The following is a 12312-nucleotide window of genomic DNA, read 5'->3' as shown; positions in this document are numbered from 1 at the left end:
TCCTCTGTGAATCCTGAATGTTAAAAACAAGCACTGCTTTTAATCCTCTTTTACTGTTTTTGATACTACAAGCTGCATAAGTAGAGTGGGGATCCTAAGGTGGGTGTGAACTCACCACCAGCCGGAGCTTTTGGAGCCCCTGAGAAGCCCTCCTGAGCGTTAAGTAGCTGGGGTGCTGATTTTCTTGTGCTCTGGAAAAATTAAGTCACTCCCAGTGTCCAGCATACATTCTTGAGTAGAATGAAATCACATCTCCATTCAAAAAAATGTCTTCAGGCATCTACTGTTGGTAAGGAACTTCTGATTCCGATTGCTATTACTTGAATAGGAACTGGTCACTCATTCTGTATAAAAGTTTTGCCACAGAATGAGATCTTTATTCTGTAATCAAAAAGCAATAATTTAAAATTCGCTCTTTGTAATATAAATCAAAATCATACAGGTTTTACCAAGCTGTTACTCTTATTCTCCACGCTGCCAGCACTTGGTGTCTGTCTGTGGAACCAATTACCTTTTGCCTAAACGGAAGTATCGCATATCTGTATAGACACACATCCCTTCATGCGTTTGACACATAAATATTGGTGTGATGATATCTTTGGAGTTTGCAATATCGCATAAAGGATGAGTAGAAATGCATGTTAAGATTACCTACCAAAGCAACTAGATGGGTCTGGAACCCAGTCAATCAAAGGAGCAATGGTGTCCATAGGAGGTGGGGAAATTCCACATGAAGTCAGGTCTTCAGATTCATAAAAAGGCAGAGCCAGCCCTAGCCAGTTTGGCTCAGTGGATAGAGTGTCCACCTGCGGACTGAAGGGTCCCAGGTTCAATTCCAGTCAAGGGCACATGCCCGGTTGTGGGCTCAATGCCCAGTCAGGGGCGTGTAGGAGGCAGCCCATCAATGATTCTCTCCCATCATTGATGTTTCTAACGCTCCTCCCTTCCTCTCTGAAATCAATAAAAATATTTTTTTAAAGACAGAGCCAAACTACCCCTAGTGGCACAAAACTGAACGGGCCGTGTACATGAGTGAGGTGGGTCACTCAGGCCCGTGGTGGGAGAGCGGAGCAGTAGGAACCGCAGCACACTGGATGCCCCAGCCCCGTTTAAAGGTCCCCTCCTGTTCCGTCCAGCAGCTTGTTGCCATGCAAGATGCTGGGCCAGGGGTACCAGCTCCTCAAATTTTATGAAATCCAAATTTTCATGAGAAACATCCTCATTTTTAAATATCAAGAACTAATTCAAAAACCGTTTAAACACTTCTGCAGCTGGGTTTAGCCCACAGCTTCCGAGTTGCAATCCCTTTTGTTCTAGAAACTTAAATTATTTCCATCATGGCAGGTGTGTGAGGACAAAGCCTCCAGACTTTCCAACCTGTAGGCCAGTACAGAAAACAAAGTCCATAGAGTATAATGAACATCTCCCTCTTCCAAACAAGACTGCCCACACCCAGCTCCGACGTGGTTATCTGATTGTGTCTACAGGGATGGGCGTCACAGGACATGGTGTCCTCACATACATTCTCGCCGACATCTACCCAGCAGCCCCTGACCTGCTGTCATTTAAGTCTGTTTCCTCTTAATCCAGTATGAGTTGATGGGCAGGTGATGGAAATTAATGTGTAACTCGCAGGGGAGTACATCGGTGTCTCCACAGCTTATGGTTTGATGAGGCCAATACTTAACAATTAAAAACGATTAATGCCCCGGAGAGTCTAACAGTGATGAAGGGAGTATCTTAAACTTCCCAAAGCAGTCATGCACTGAGCTTCATTCCCAGCGTAGCCAAATGATGGTGTTGATGATAAAATAGCTGAACTTTTTAAATTGAGGGGCGATAGTCCCAGAGTATTATTACCTCTCTTGCTTTAAATGGTAATCTTAAATTTTGCATTGTGCTCTTCCTTTATTTTGGCATAGATATATAGAGAGAGATATTATGGGGAAGTTTATTTCTTAGGAAGTGCACTGAATAATGTATTTCTTTTACAGTGTAATATGGGGGTGGGGGAAATGAAAAAGAAATGTGTATTTTTGCTAGTTGCCTATCTTCTGAGATAAAAAGCACAATACTGCAATGGATCCAATAATCCAGTTAGGTATTATAGATTAGTATTTAAGTTTGCCGTAGATGGTGTGTGCTAAGTAAAAGTTCCATGATTCACAGTTTTGGTATTTAACCCATGTTGCAAAAGCTGTGTTACTGGTCAACAGATTATAATGATGTGCAACCCATAACACAGGCATTAACTAGTCACTAACATTTGTAAAGCAAATGCACCATGCAGAAATCTTCATCCATTTTTATAGCAGACTACATTAAAACAAGTTAAATCATACTGTCTGGGGAAAAATAGTCTTGTTTGTACAAAGTGAAGAATGTTGCCCAACAAGGGCCTGTTTTGTTCCGGGAAGAAGCAAGTGGTGTAGAGAGAGCATTCGTTCACGGCTTTAAAAAGCCAAATGAAGTCAGTGACCCATCCAGTTAGACCCCAAAAGGAGCTGGAACATTGGTTTTCTTTAGAACTAGAGTTGGAGGAAGCTTTCCCAGAATCCAGTCTGTAATTGTTAAACCATTAGGAGACTCTGAACCTTTTGAGAATCTAAGAAAAGCTAGACTCTATCCCCAGAAAAAATGGACATATACAAATTTGGTTGATGATTTCACAGGATCCAGACCCTGAAACCATCCATGATTCGTGCCCTAACTTCAAAACACTGATCTTGTCCTGCCTCTTCTCACTTTACCAATGACTGATGCACCTCTTGTCTCCCAGTCCAGCGCTGCTGCTGCTGCTACTTTGTTAGTAAATGCGAGTTGTAGCCAGACAAAAGCACTTGAAAAGTCCCTTGATGTACAAAAGATGTTCAAACAGTGTGGATGTTTACATATCTTAAGTTTCCAGCATTTAAGCCAATTAATGATCATCTCAACAAACACTGGGCATATCTGGTTTCCCATAACAGCCTGTCAGCAATGCTGCCTGGTCAATTTGTTTGTGTGTGTGTGTGTGTGTGTGTGTGTTATTTGTAAAGAGCAATTCTGGTGCTTAGTACTTGAAACAAAATTTCAAATATCTTTTGAAACACTGGATGTGGATTCTTACCCATGAGTCAGAGGTAGGCAATGAGTGTTGTCCCACAGGAGTCATTTTAATGTAATTACTATAAAACTACTTGAGAACCTATATCCAGCCATCTGCTCGTCCATCAATGGCCAATTCATTGCTAAAAGCAGAGAGAAAGGGTCGTGGTTCTCAGACTTTCTTGTGCTTCAGTATAACCTGGGAGCTGCTAAATGGGATTCCTGGGGGTGGGCCTAGGGACCAGTTGATGTGGGCCATCTCCTGAGAAACAGTGCGTCATAGCCCTCACCAGTTCACTCGCAAAAGCTGGTTCTTGCCTTTGACCTAAGGAGACGTCTTAAGCTCCTGAGTCTGGTTTGCCAGAAGGCATTTCAGAGTTAAGAGCATCTAGTTGGGTTCCCAGCCGTGCTGATGATTTCACACGCACGTTGCCTTAGTAACCTTGACAAGGGTGCTGTGAGGTCACTGAGGACCGGAGATTTGTACAAGCTTTAGTACGGGACAGGGCAGCCTGGACTTCACCCCCAGGGCTTTGCTCTTTCCACTACCTGTGTTTCGCTGATCCCAGGCCCTCTGGTGGGGGGAAGGCGGTTGGGGGTGAGGGAGGGGGGCGGATAGGAGGGGGTGGTTCTGACTGTAGACTAAAGTTGGGCTCTAGATAAGTGTCTGGGCAGATTCTTGGAATGGAGCAGGTTTAAACCCTGCAAGACAACACACTCGCCTCCTACTCACCCTACCCATCCCCACCCCCCAGGAGTGGATTATCAGACCTAACCAAGAATTCCTCAAGCAACAGATTTTCCTTTAATATTTAAGAGAGAAACCAAGGTAGCTATTCTATTACGGAAAACAAGTTTTAAAGTGTTTCCTTTAAACAATCTAGTTGGGAGAAGCAAAACATTAACCCAGAAACTTAACTGAGACGACTAACGGCGGGGTTATTGAAGGTGCCCTGGCAGAAGCACGACGGAGGAACTGAGGCGACACGGAGTACCCCGTGGCTCTGTCCGCAGCACTGAAGTGGCTGGTTCTGAGAAAGTACTGGAAGTGTCCCAACAAGATTGGCCTTATCCCTGGGGAGTCACCTACTTAATTTGACAAGAGCCCTACTCACTAACACACGGTAGACACCAGACCCCCTTGAGGAACGAAGGGCTTGTTTCCCTCGCTGTGGGGATTCTGACAGTGAACTTCCCTCGGCCTGAGCCCCTTGTGGGAACTGCCTTAACTGCACCATCATTCTGACCAAGGTCACATCTCCTTCCACGGGCAGTTCATACCCAAAGACTGGCTGGTGTGGAGACCTGGCCCCTTGACCCTAATCAAGGGATCTCTGAAGGGTCATCCCAGCTTCAAACCCCCGAGTAGGACGGTGAGCCACAACTCAACTTTCTCTTCCCCTTTCCTCCCCTGCCCTCCACATGGATCCCAAGGGTATTTAGTCCTGGTAACCTCCTGCGCCTCAGTCTCCATCTCAACTACTCTGTTCCTTTGGTCATGATCAAGTTTAAAGGAGGGTGCACACACTCTGGGTAAGTTATTTGGTACCAAACTCTCAACAGGTATTTTATTTATGTTACTTCACTTAGTCAATACAAGTCATAAGGCTAGTATTCCGACTTGGCCCATAGGGTAAGGGAGGCTTCCCGGGCGTAGGAAATGGCCGAGGTCCTACAGCAGAGCAGGGCTGCCTCAGTGGCACCGCTGAAACTCAAACCATCCCACTGACCAAGTCCACTCCGTCCCACTGGCCATACTGTAGCCAAAACTATGGAAAAATACATCTGGCGAGTCTAGAATGTTAGCTCCTTGTCAGCCAGACACCTAAGTGAGAATCCACTCGTTAGCTAGCTAGCTTTTGAGACTTTCACCAGAAGCAGGACACTGAGGATGCGGTTCGGTGGGGAGAAGGAGAGGGCTGGTTGGAGCAAGAAGGAAGTCTAGAGATCCTTCATTCAGCTCCCACATTACAGATGAGAATGAGCCCAGAAAGGCCAGGTGGCTCGGCCAAGCTGACACGTCTGGCTCGTGGCAGAGCTCAGTCTGACTCCCTTGCTTCCGCTGCGGCGGCCTGCACCTCCCTGAGCTGCCCTGGGACCAGGAATTGCGACCTCAGCCCCGGCTGCTGCCTCGGGCTCTCCTCCCTCTCACCTGATTCTCTCCAACGTCTGGGCACTGATCTTGCTCACCTGAGCTGCCCCAGATTCCGACCTCTGTCCACAGGCCTAGGGCTGTATGCCGACTTGTTGCCACAAAAATCCTGTCCTCGTACCTCTGAACTGGTTTGACGGCTGGAGGGGGAATGGTGGAGTGTCTACTCCCAGGCTGTGCCTCCTCTGTCTCGCAGCGGCTCTGCGAAGTACTTACTCATAAGGCAACCTTTGCTGCTCAGGTGTGGACGGGGAGTCACTAAGCCATGAGCTTCTATCCCGAGTCTGACCGGCCACACCTGCCTGTGTGGGAGAGGCACTCCCTGTCCCGGCGCAAACACAACTCTCCCCAAAGGGCCTTTCATTCTCCAAACACTCGCCCTTCTCCCTCTGTAGTGCCCACCCTCCCACGCCCCTCCTCCCCAGCCCACCCAGCCCAAACCAAAGCCTCCGGGACTGTTTGGCCTCAGAGCAGACAGGGTGTCCTCGGTGTGATAGGGTGGTTTGGGGTGGTGACCACAGCACACAGGCCCCTTCTTCATCCCCAGTGAGTTTCCCCTCCCCTGAGTCCTGGTGAGTCAACACCAGCGGCCCCACACACAAGGCTCCTATTCAGGGCTCACTTTCCTCCGGCTCTAACTCGGTCTTGGCATCTCTCTCCCTCTCATTTCTATGTAGGCCTTATTCTCTCCATGGGAAAGCTCTGCTCCCTGCCCCGTGCCTCCTCTTTCCCCGCCCCCCTCCCCACACACACCCTCATGCCTCACCATACCTTCTGGAGTCTGCAGTCCCAGCTGGATACAACATAAAGGAGGTGGAACAACATCAACTGTGAAGCTGTTAAGTCCTCATTCACGTCGTTTCCGCCAGCGTTTGTTGCTGCTGGCGCTGCAGACCCCTGAGCTATGTTGAGAAGGACACCCCCACACTCCCACTTATGTGCCTGCCCATCATCCAGCCAGCATCGTTACTGACTCATGCTACGGGCAAACTTTTAGGGGGAACAAGTTTGGCAGCTGTGACAGCTCAGGGCAGTGCTGCCCCAGATGAGTGATGGGACCCCCGAGCGCCTAGAAGTTCAGCAGAGCAGGGAGATCTGTGGGTCTAGAGATGCCGATTTAAATACACAGAGGGGAGGATACTGACTTGTGTCGATAGGGGTGTGTGTACTCTCTGTACCCGGGACATGGGGATACAAAAGGGGACAAGCAAGAAAGTAGGTCAGAACAGGAGCTTTGCCATTCTCTGTGGCCTTGGGCAAGTCAAGCTCTGCTAGCCTCCATTTCAGCCCCAGGAGCAGGAGGATGTGACATGAGTTGCTGCCTTTAGGGAAAGAAAGGCTCAGCGATGAGAGGGCTGCCTGTCTCAGTGAGAAGCTGTGTTCCCTTCTTCCGAAAGCTGAGTTGCTTGCGCCCCCTGGTGTTTCTGTTCCTATAATTCTCTCTGCACAGTACGGCCACACCACCGCTGTGTCCCCTCCCCATAGGTCCCCTCCCCATGTGGAGACTCTGCCACTCCCCCAGTGGCGAAGGATGGAGCAAAGCCACAGTCCCTGCCTCACACATGGATGGGGGTCCCAACCACTGAAAGGAAACCACAGCAACAATGGAACAGGGTTGTTGTGAGCCTTAAATGAACAGATAGACTTCAGGCTAGTGAGGGCACAAGCAAGCACTCAGCAAGCGATAGCAATTACGATCATGTCATTGCTGGAACAATGACGGACACATAGTAGGTGCTCATAACTATTTGTTAAACGGGTCAGGAGGAGCCTATCAGCATTTATTTATTTGTTTATTCATTTGCCTATTTAATTATGCTTCAAAGATGTCTTGCTCCTCCTATACTGTCTTTGCTGGAAAACAAAAACAAAACAAAACAAACCTTAACGAGTCAAGTAAGTAAGCAAGAGCCAGCACCCTCTGGGAGGAAAACAGATTTCATTCATTCAGACACCCATACAACAGCTCCTACTAGGTGCCACTCACTGACTAAGGCACTGGGGTAGAGAAATAAATAAGTTACAGCCCTTTAGGGGCTTTAGGTGCGGGTGGGAGAGACAATCACAAAACATGGTGTGATGTGTCCATTTTTTTGGTTGATTTTTCTTTGTTAAATGGCATTTAAATATATAAAATAAATATCAAAAATGTAAGTCTTTATTTTACTATGGTTGCAAATATCAAAAAATTTCTATATGTGACACGGCACCAGAGTTAAGTTAGGGTTTTTCAAAATGCTGACACGCAGAGTTCGCCATCACTGAACTAGGAGCTGAATTGAGGAGGCATCATGAGCAGAGGCAGATGAACCATGATGTTTAAGCTTCAAGGACCATTCCTGGCACAACCTCTCCCAACCCTGAAGGGCCCAGCAATGTGTTCATATTTTTTCTGAAGTTTCCTAAGGTAAGATGTCTTAACGGCAATCAGTTAAGACTGCTGGCTCTTTTTACTCTGACTTACCCTATGTCACACCATGTTGGGTGGCCTTGGAGTGGCCGCCACAGCATGTAGGGAATTCAGCTAAAGGTAAGTTGAATAAGAAACTATTTTTGAGTGAAATATATGTATGTAGTTTGCAATCACTCCATGTATAGGTGAGCTTTTGCTAGTCATCCCAGTGCAGGAATGGCTCCCAGGAATGCCTTTACCTGCCATCATGCTGCCTCACTCTGCACAGTGACATGAAGAAGCAACACTAAGGTTATATTGCTATAAATATATCCTATAGGCACTACAAGTCTTTTAATTAAAAGGTTTAAAATATATGGGGCCAGAGCTAGCTGGTCCTAGAAAATTGTTCAATAATGTATGTGTAAAATTATAAATGGACAATTAATTTCTCATCAATGCCCAGTCAAAAGAAAATGTGTCTCTTGTCAGGAAAATATCCAATAATTCAGTATACACAGTTATAAATGTACCATAAATAAAGACTTTTTCAAACATGCACTAGCTGAAAGAACTCATCTCCAGCAGACTTGCAGCACAAGAAATATGAAAGAAAAACTTCAGCCAAAAGGATAATGATTCCAGAAAACTGGATCTATACAAAGAAATGAAGAGCACAAAATATGTAACTATGTGGATAAGTATAAAAGATAATTCTTTTAGTCTTTAAATCTCTTTAAAAGTGCATCCAAATATACTGTGAGATTTATAACATATGAAGAAATAAGATGTTTGACAACAATAACACACAGGCTGAGAAATGGAAGTATACCATAGTAAGACTCTTATTCTATACATGAATCAGTATATTGTATGACCATAGACCACAATAAGTTAAATATGTATACTGCAATCCCTAAAGCAAGCAAACCTCCCCCCACTCAAAAAAAATCTCATAAGGCATCAAAAGATATAAAAATGGAATCATGAATAATATTCAATCAAAAACAAAGAAAAAGAAGGAAAAGGGGAGCAAAGAACAGAGGATAGAAAAATAGCAAGAATGTTGACTGAAAACTAACCATCTCAATAACGACTTAAAATGCATAAGATCTAAATAACCCAATTAAAGGCAGAGATTGTCATATTGTATAAAAAAGACCCAAATATATGCTGCCTACAATAAATCCATTTTACATACAAAGACATCAATAGGGTACTTTGTTATACAATATTCCAACCAAATGCAGGGGAGTACATAATATTTCTGAGTGCACACAGAACACTCACCGTGAGACTCACCATTAAAATTTCTAAATATTACATTTGTAAGGATTTAAATCATACAAAGGATGTCTTCTGACTACAATGGAATTTAATTAGAAGTCAATGACAGAAATGTCTCTGAAGAATCTCCAAATATTTGAAAAATAGCACAGTTTTAAATAACCCATGAGTCAATGAAGAAATCAAAGGGGAAATTAGAAAATATTTTCATATGAATGAAAGCAAAAACACAACTTATCAATATTTATGGAACAAAGATAAAGCAATACTTAGGCAAACACAGGATGAAAATAGGCCATTAAATCTGGCAGTTAGGAGACATTTTGTGATGATACTGAGAACAATTCCAAATATAATTTGAGTACTAAAACCAGATTATGGCAAATTAAGAAATAAACAGGAGTTAAGAACATTCAGATGGCTGCCTGGCTGGTGCAGCTCAGTGGTTGTGTCGACCTATGAACCAGGAGGTCAAGGGTCGTTTCCCAGTCAGGGCACATGCCCGGGTTTTGGGCTTGATCCCCAGTAGGGGACATGTAGGAGGCAGCTGATTCTCTCTCATCATTGAAGTTTCTATCTCTCTCTCCCTCTCCCTTCTTCTCTGAAATAAAAATACATTTAAAATATATATTTTTTAAAGAGAGTATTCTTTGTTTCTCAAAGCCAACAAGGAATTTTTTAAAAAGAACACTCAGATGGAAAAATTTGGATTTCTCCTTAATATATATATAGAGAGAGTGTGTAGACTCTATTTTTAATAAGTTTAGGTTAGGAAAGGACAAGGGAGGGTAACTAGCTTTGAAAAAGTTTTGAGATAAAGTTTGAAAAAACAGAGTTTATCTTTAGACCAGGAGTAACTGGTTAATGGGCTGAGAAATGTAAAAAATTCAGAGACAGGTTGGCTCATTATATGGAAAAAAAAGAAAAGCCAAACCTTGATCCATATACAAAATACAATCCTGTTGGAATAAAAACAGAAGTATAAAATATAAAACTATAAAGCTAGCAAAAAATGTAAGGGAATATTGTTTGTAATCCTTGCATGAGGAAAAGACTTCTCAAATAAAACCCCAGAAGCACAAAACCATGGGGCAAAAATTGATAAGTCTGACTATTTAAAGATTTATGGTCAATAAAGAACACAATAGATAAAATTAACAAACAGTTTGTTTTTTAAATCCTCATTGGGGCATGTTTTCTATTGATTTTTTTAGAGAGAGAAGAAGGGAGAGGAAGAGAGAGAAACATTGTTCAGTTGTGCCCCTACCAGGGATGGAACCCACAACCTAGGTATGTGCCCTGACCAGGAATTGAATCTGCAACATTTTGGTGCGCAGGATAATCTACTGAGCCACCCAGCTCGGTTAACCACTGGGGGTGCTTTCAGTTCACCCCTGTGTTCGTTGTAATTTTTTAAAAATATATTTTATTGATTTTTTACAGAGAGGAAGGGAGAGGGATAGAGAGTTAGAAACATTCATGAGAGAGAAACATCGATCAGCTGCCTCCTGTACACCCCTTACTGGGGATGTGCCCGCAACCAAGGTACATGCCCTTGACCGGAATCGAACCTGGGACCTTTCAGTCCGCAGGCCGATGCTCAGTCTATCCACTGAGCCAAACCGGTTAGGGCCGTTGTAATTTTTAATATGGGTAGACGTAACCTACATAAACAAAAGCTCTTTGGGGTCCTTGATAATTTTTACGAGTGTAAAGGGGTCCTGAGACCAAAAAGTTTGAGAACCCTACCTGAGCCCAGCGCCAGGTGTGGGCGTGGCTTTGCTGCAGGGAGGGGCTGTAGACAGGACCGAAGCACCCGAGGCCACCTTCCGCGCCCATAGGGACGCACCTCTGGGAGTCGGACACGCGCCTCGCCCTGCCCTGCCATGCCATGCCGTTCCGGAAAACGCCACTACGGGGCGCACGGCCCACAGAGCGAGTCACCCACCAGCGAGTCGGGACCGGCCGGCATCTGGGCTGCTGCCCGGCGTTTTCCTCCGCGGAGGAGCCCGGGTCCCGGCCAGACCTGAGCCGGCTGGTCCTCACTCCGGGCTCCGTTGGCTCGCCCTCCTGGGCCACGTCCGGCGCAGGTGTGGTGCCCGCGGAAAAGAGCGCTCCCGCAGCCGGGGCGGGGGGCGGGGGTAGAGGGGTGACGGAGTGGGGGGGGCGCACACCGAGGAGCCCCAGTCCCCGAAGGGCGCCCCGACGTCCCCCACCTGCCTGTCCCTGCGGAAAGCAGCGGGATCGCTCCCTGTTCCGCGCCCTCCCCTCGCTGGCCCGGCCCACTGCGCCCGGCAGACCCTTTCTTATGCAAGCGCACGACAGACAGAGATAAATGGCTGCAGCTGGAGACCGGGCTAATTGATACAATAAGTTCTGTAATTGCCTCAAAAATAAGGTAATGATTTGGCAGAGGGAATACTTTGATCTTATCAGCCAGGAAAGACCTCTCTCTCCAAATGAAACTTCAGAGGGGCTGGAGGCCTCCAACTTGGAGTGTAAAGCGTAGGAACTGCCTCACCCTCCCTCCAATCCCCCCCCCCCAACCCCCTTTCCCTGCCTGACACTCCAGGCCTTTCAAGAAGGGATGGAAGGACCCTTTTCCTCTAAGGCCTGGAGAATATGCGCCTATGTGCCATGTGCTGTGTGCAGAAGGGGTGGGTTCTGGGCTGTTCAGAAACGGGGATGGCTGGAGTGATTTCTCCAGCCGATGAGAGGCTGTGAAAAAGGAGATGGGGCGGGGGGCAGACTGGAATTATGAAAAACCTGATTTGGCTCAGGTCTGATGAGGTTTCTTAGCCAGTGAGGGCTGCTCATGTGGGCTTTTCAGGCAGGAGGGTGGAACAGAGGGAGGAAAACCTTGGTCCTGCCTTCTCCAAGAAGCTGCACACACACACACACACACACACACACTCACTCACACTCTCACACACACACACACACACACACACACACTCTCACACACACACACACACCCGAGCTCTGCGCTGTGGGTGTCCCTGCCTGGCAGAGGCCCCAGCACAAAGAGGATTAGAGAGATGAGCTAATCTGGTTTGTATCCCAGACACGGCCCCAGAAAGGGACCTTGTCTACCCTGATGTTTAAGGCGTGAAGGAGTGAGGAGTCCTTTGGCTGCGGCTGGCTGACAGTATGAGACGCCTTCCCACTGGGGACCGTAGGATGACAGGTTCCTGACTTCGGGGACAAACTTAGGGAGCAGAGGAGCAGGGTGGATGGGCTGTGCTACCAGAAATGAGAGGGAAAGGGAGGAAGAGGCCCCCACGGAGGGAACTAGACCGCCACCAATACGCTGTTTCAACAGCGAGGAAACTGAGGCCAGGAGCTGGGAGGGACTATAGTCGAGCAAAACTGTGCTTGGCTAGTTGGGCGGGGG

General features: G+C 46.5%; 1 protein-coding gene across 8 annotated transcripts in view; it reads right to left on the bottom strand.

The window, feature by feature from the left end:
• ST7L (suppression of tumorigenicity 7 like) overlaps positions 1–12312 on the bottom strand; it is a 138468-nt gene that overhangs the window by 36222 nt on the left and 89934 nt on the right. The gene's annotated exons all lie outside the window — the stretch shown is intronic.

Source organism: Myotis lucifugus, unplaced genomic scaffold (genome assembly GCF_000147115.1).
Source record: "Myotis lucifugus unplaced genomic scaffold, Myoluc2.0 scaffold_101, whole genome shotgun sequence".
Classification (NCBI taxonomy): domain Eukaryota; kingdom Metazoa; phylum Chordata; class Mammalia; order Chiroptera; family Vespertilionidae; genus Myotis; species Myotis lucifugus.
Note: the sequence above shows the minus strand (reverse complement) of the source record. Positions and strands in the feature narration are given on the sequence as shown.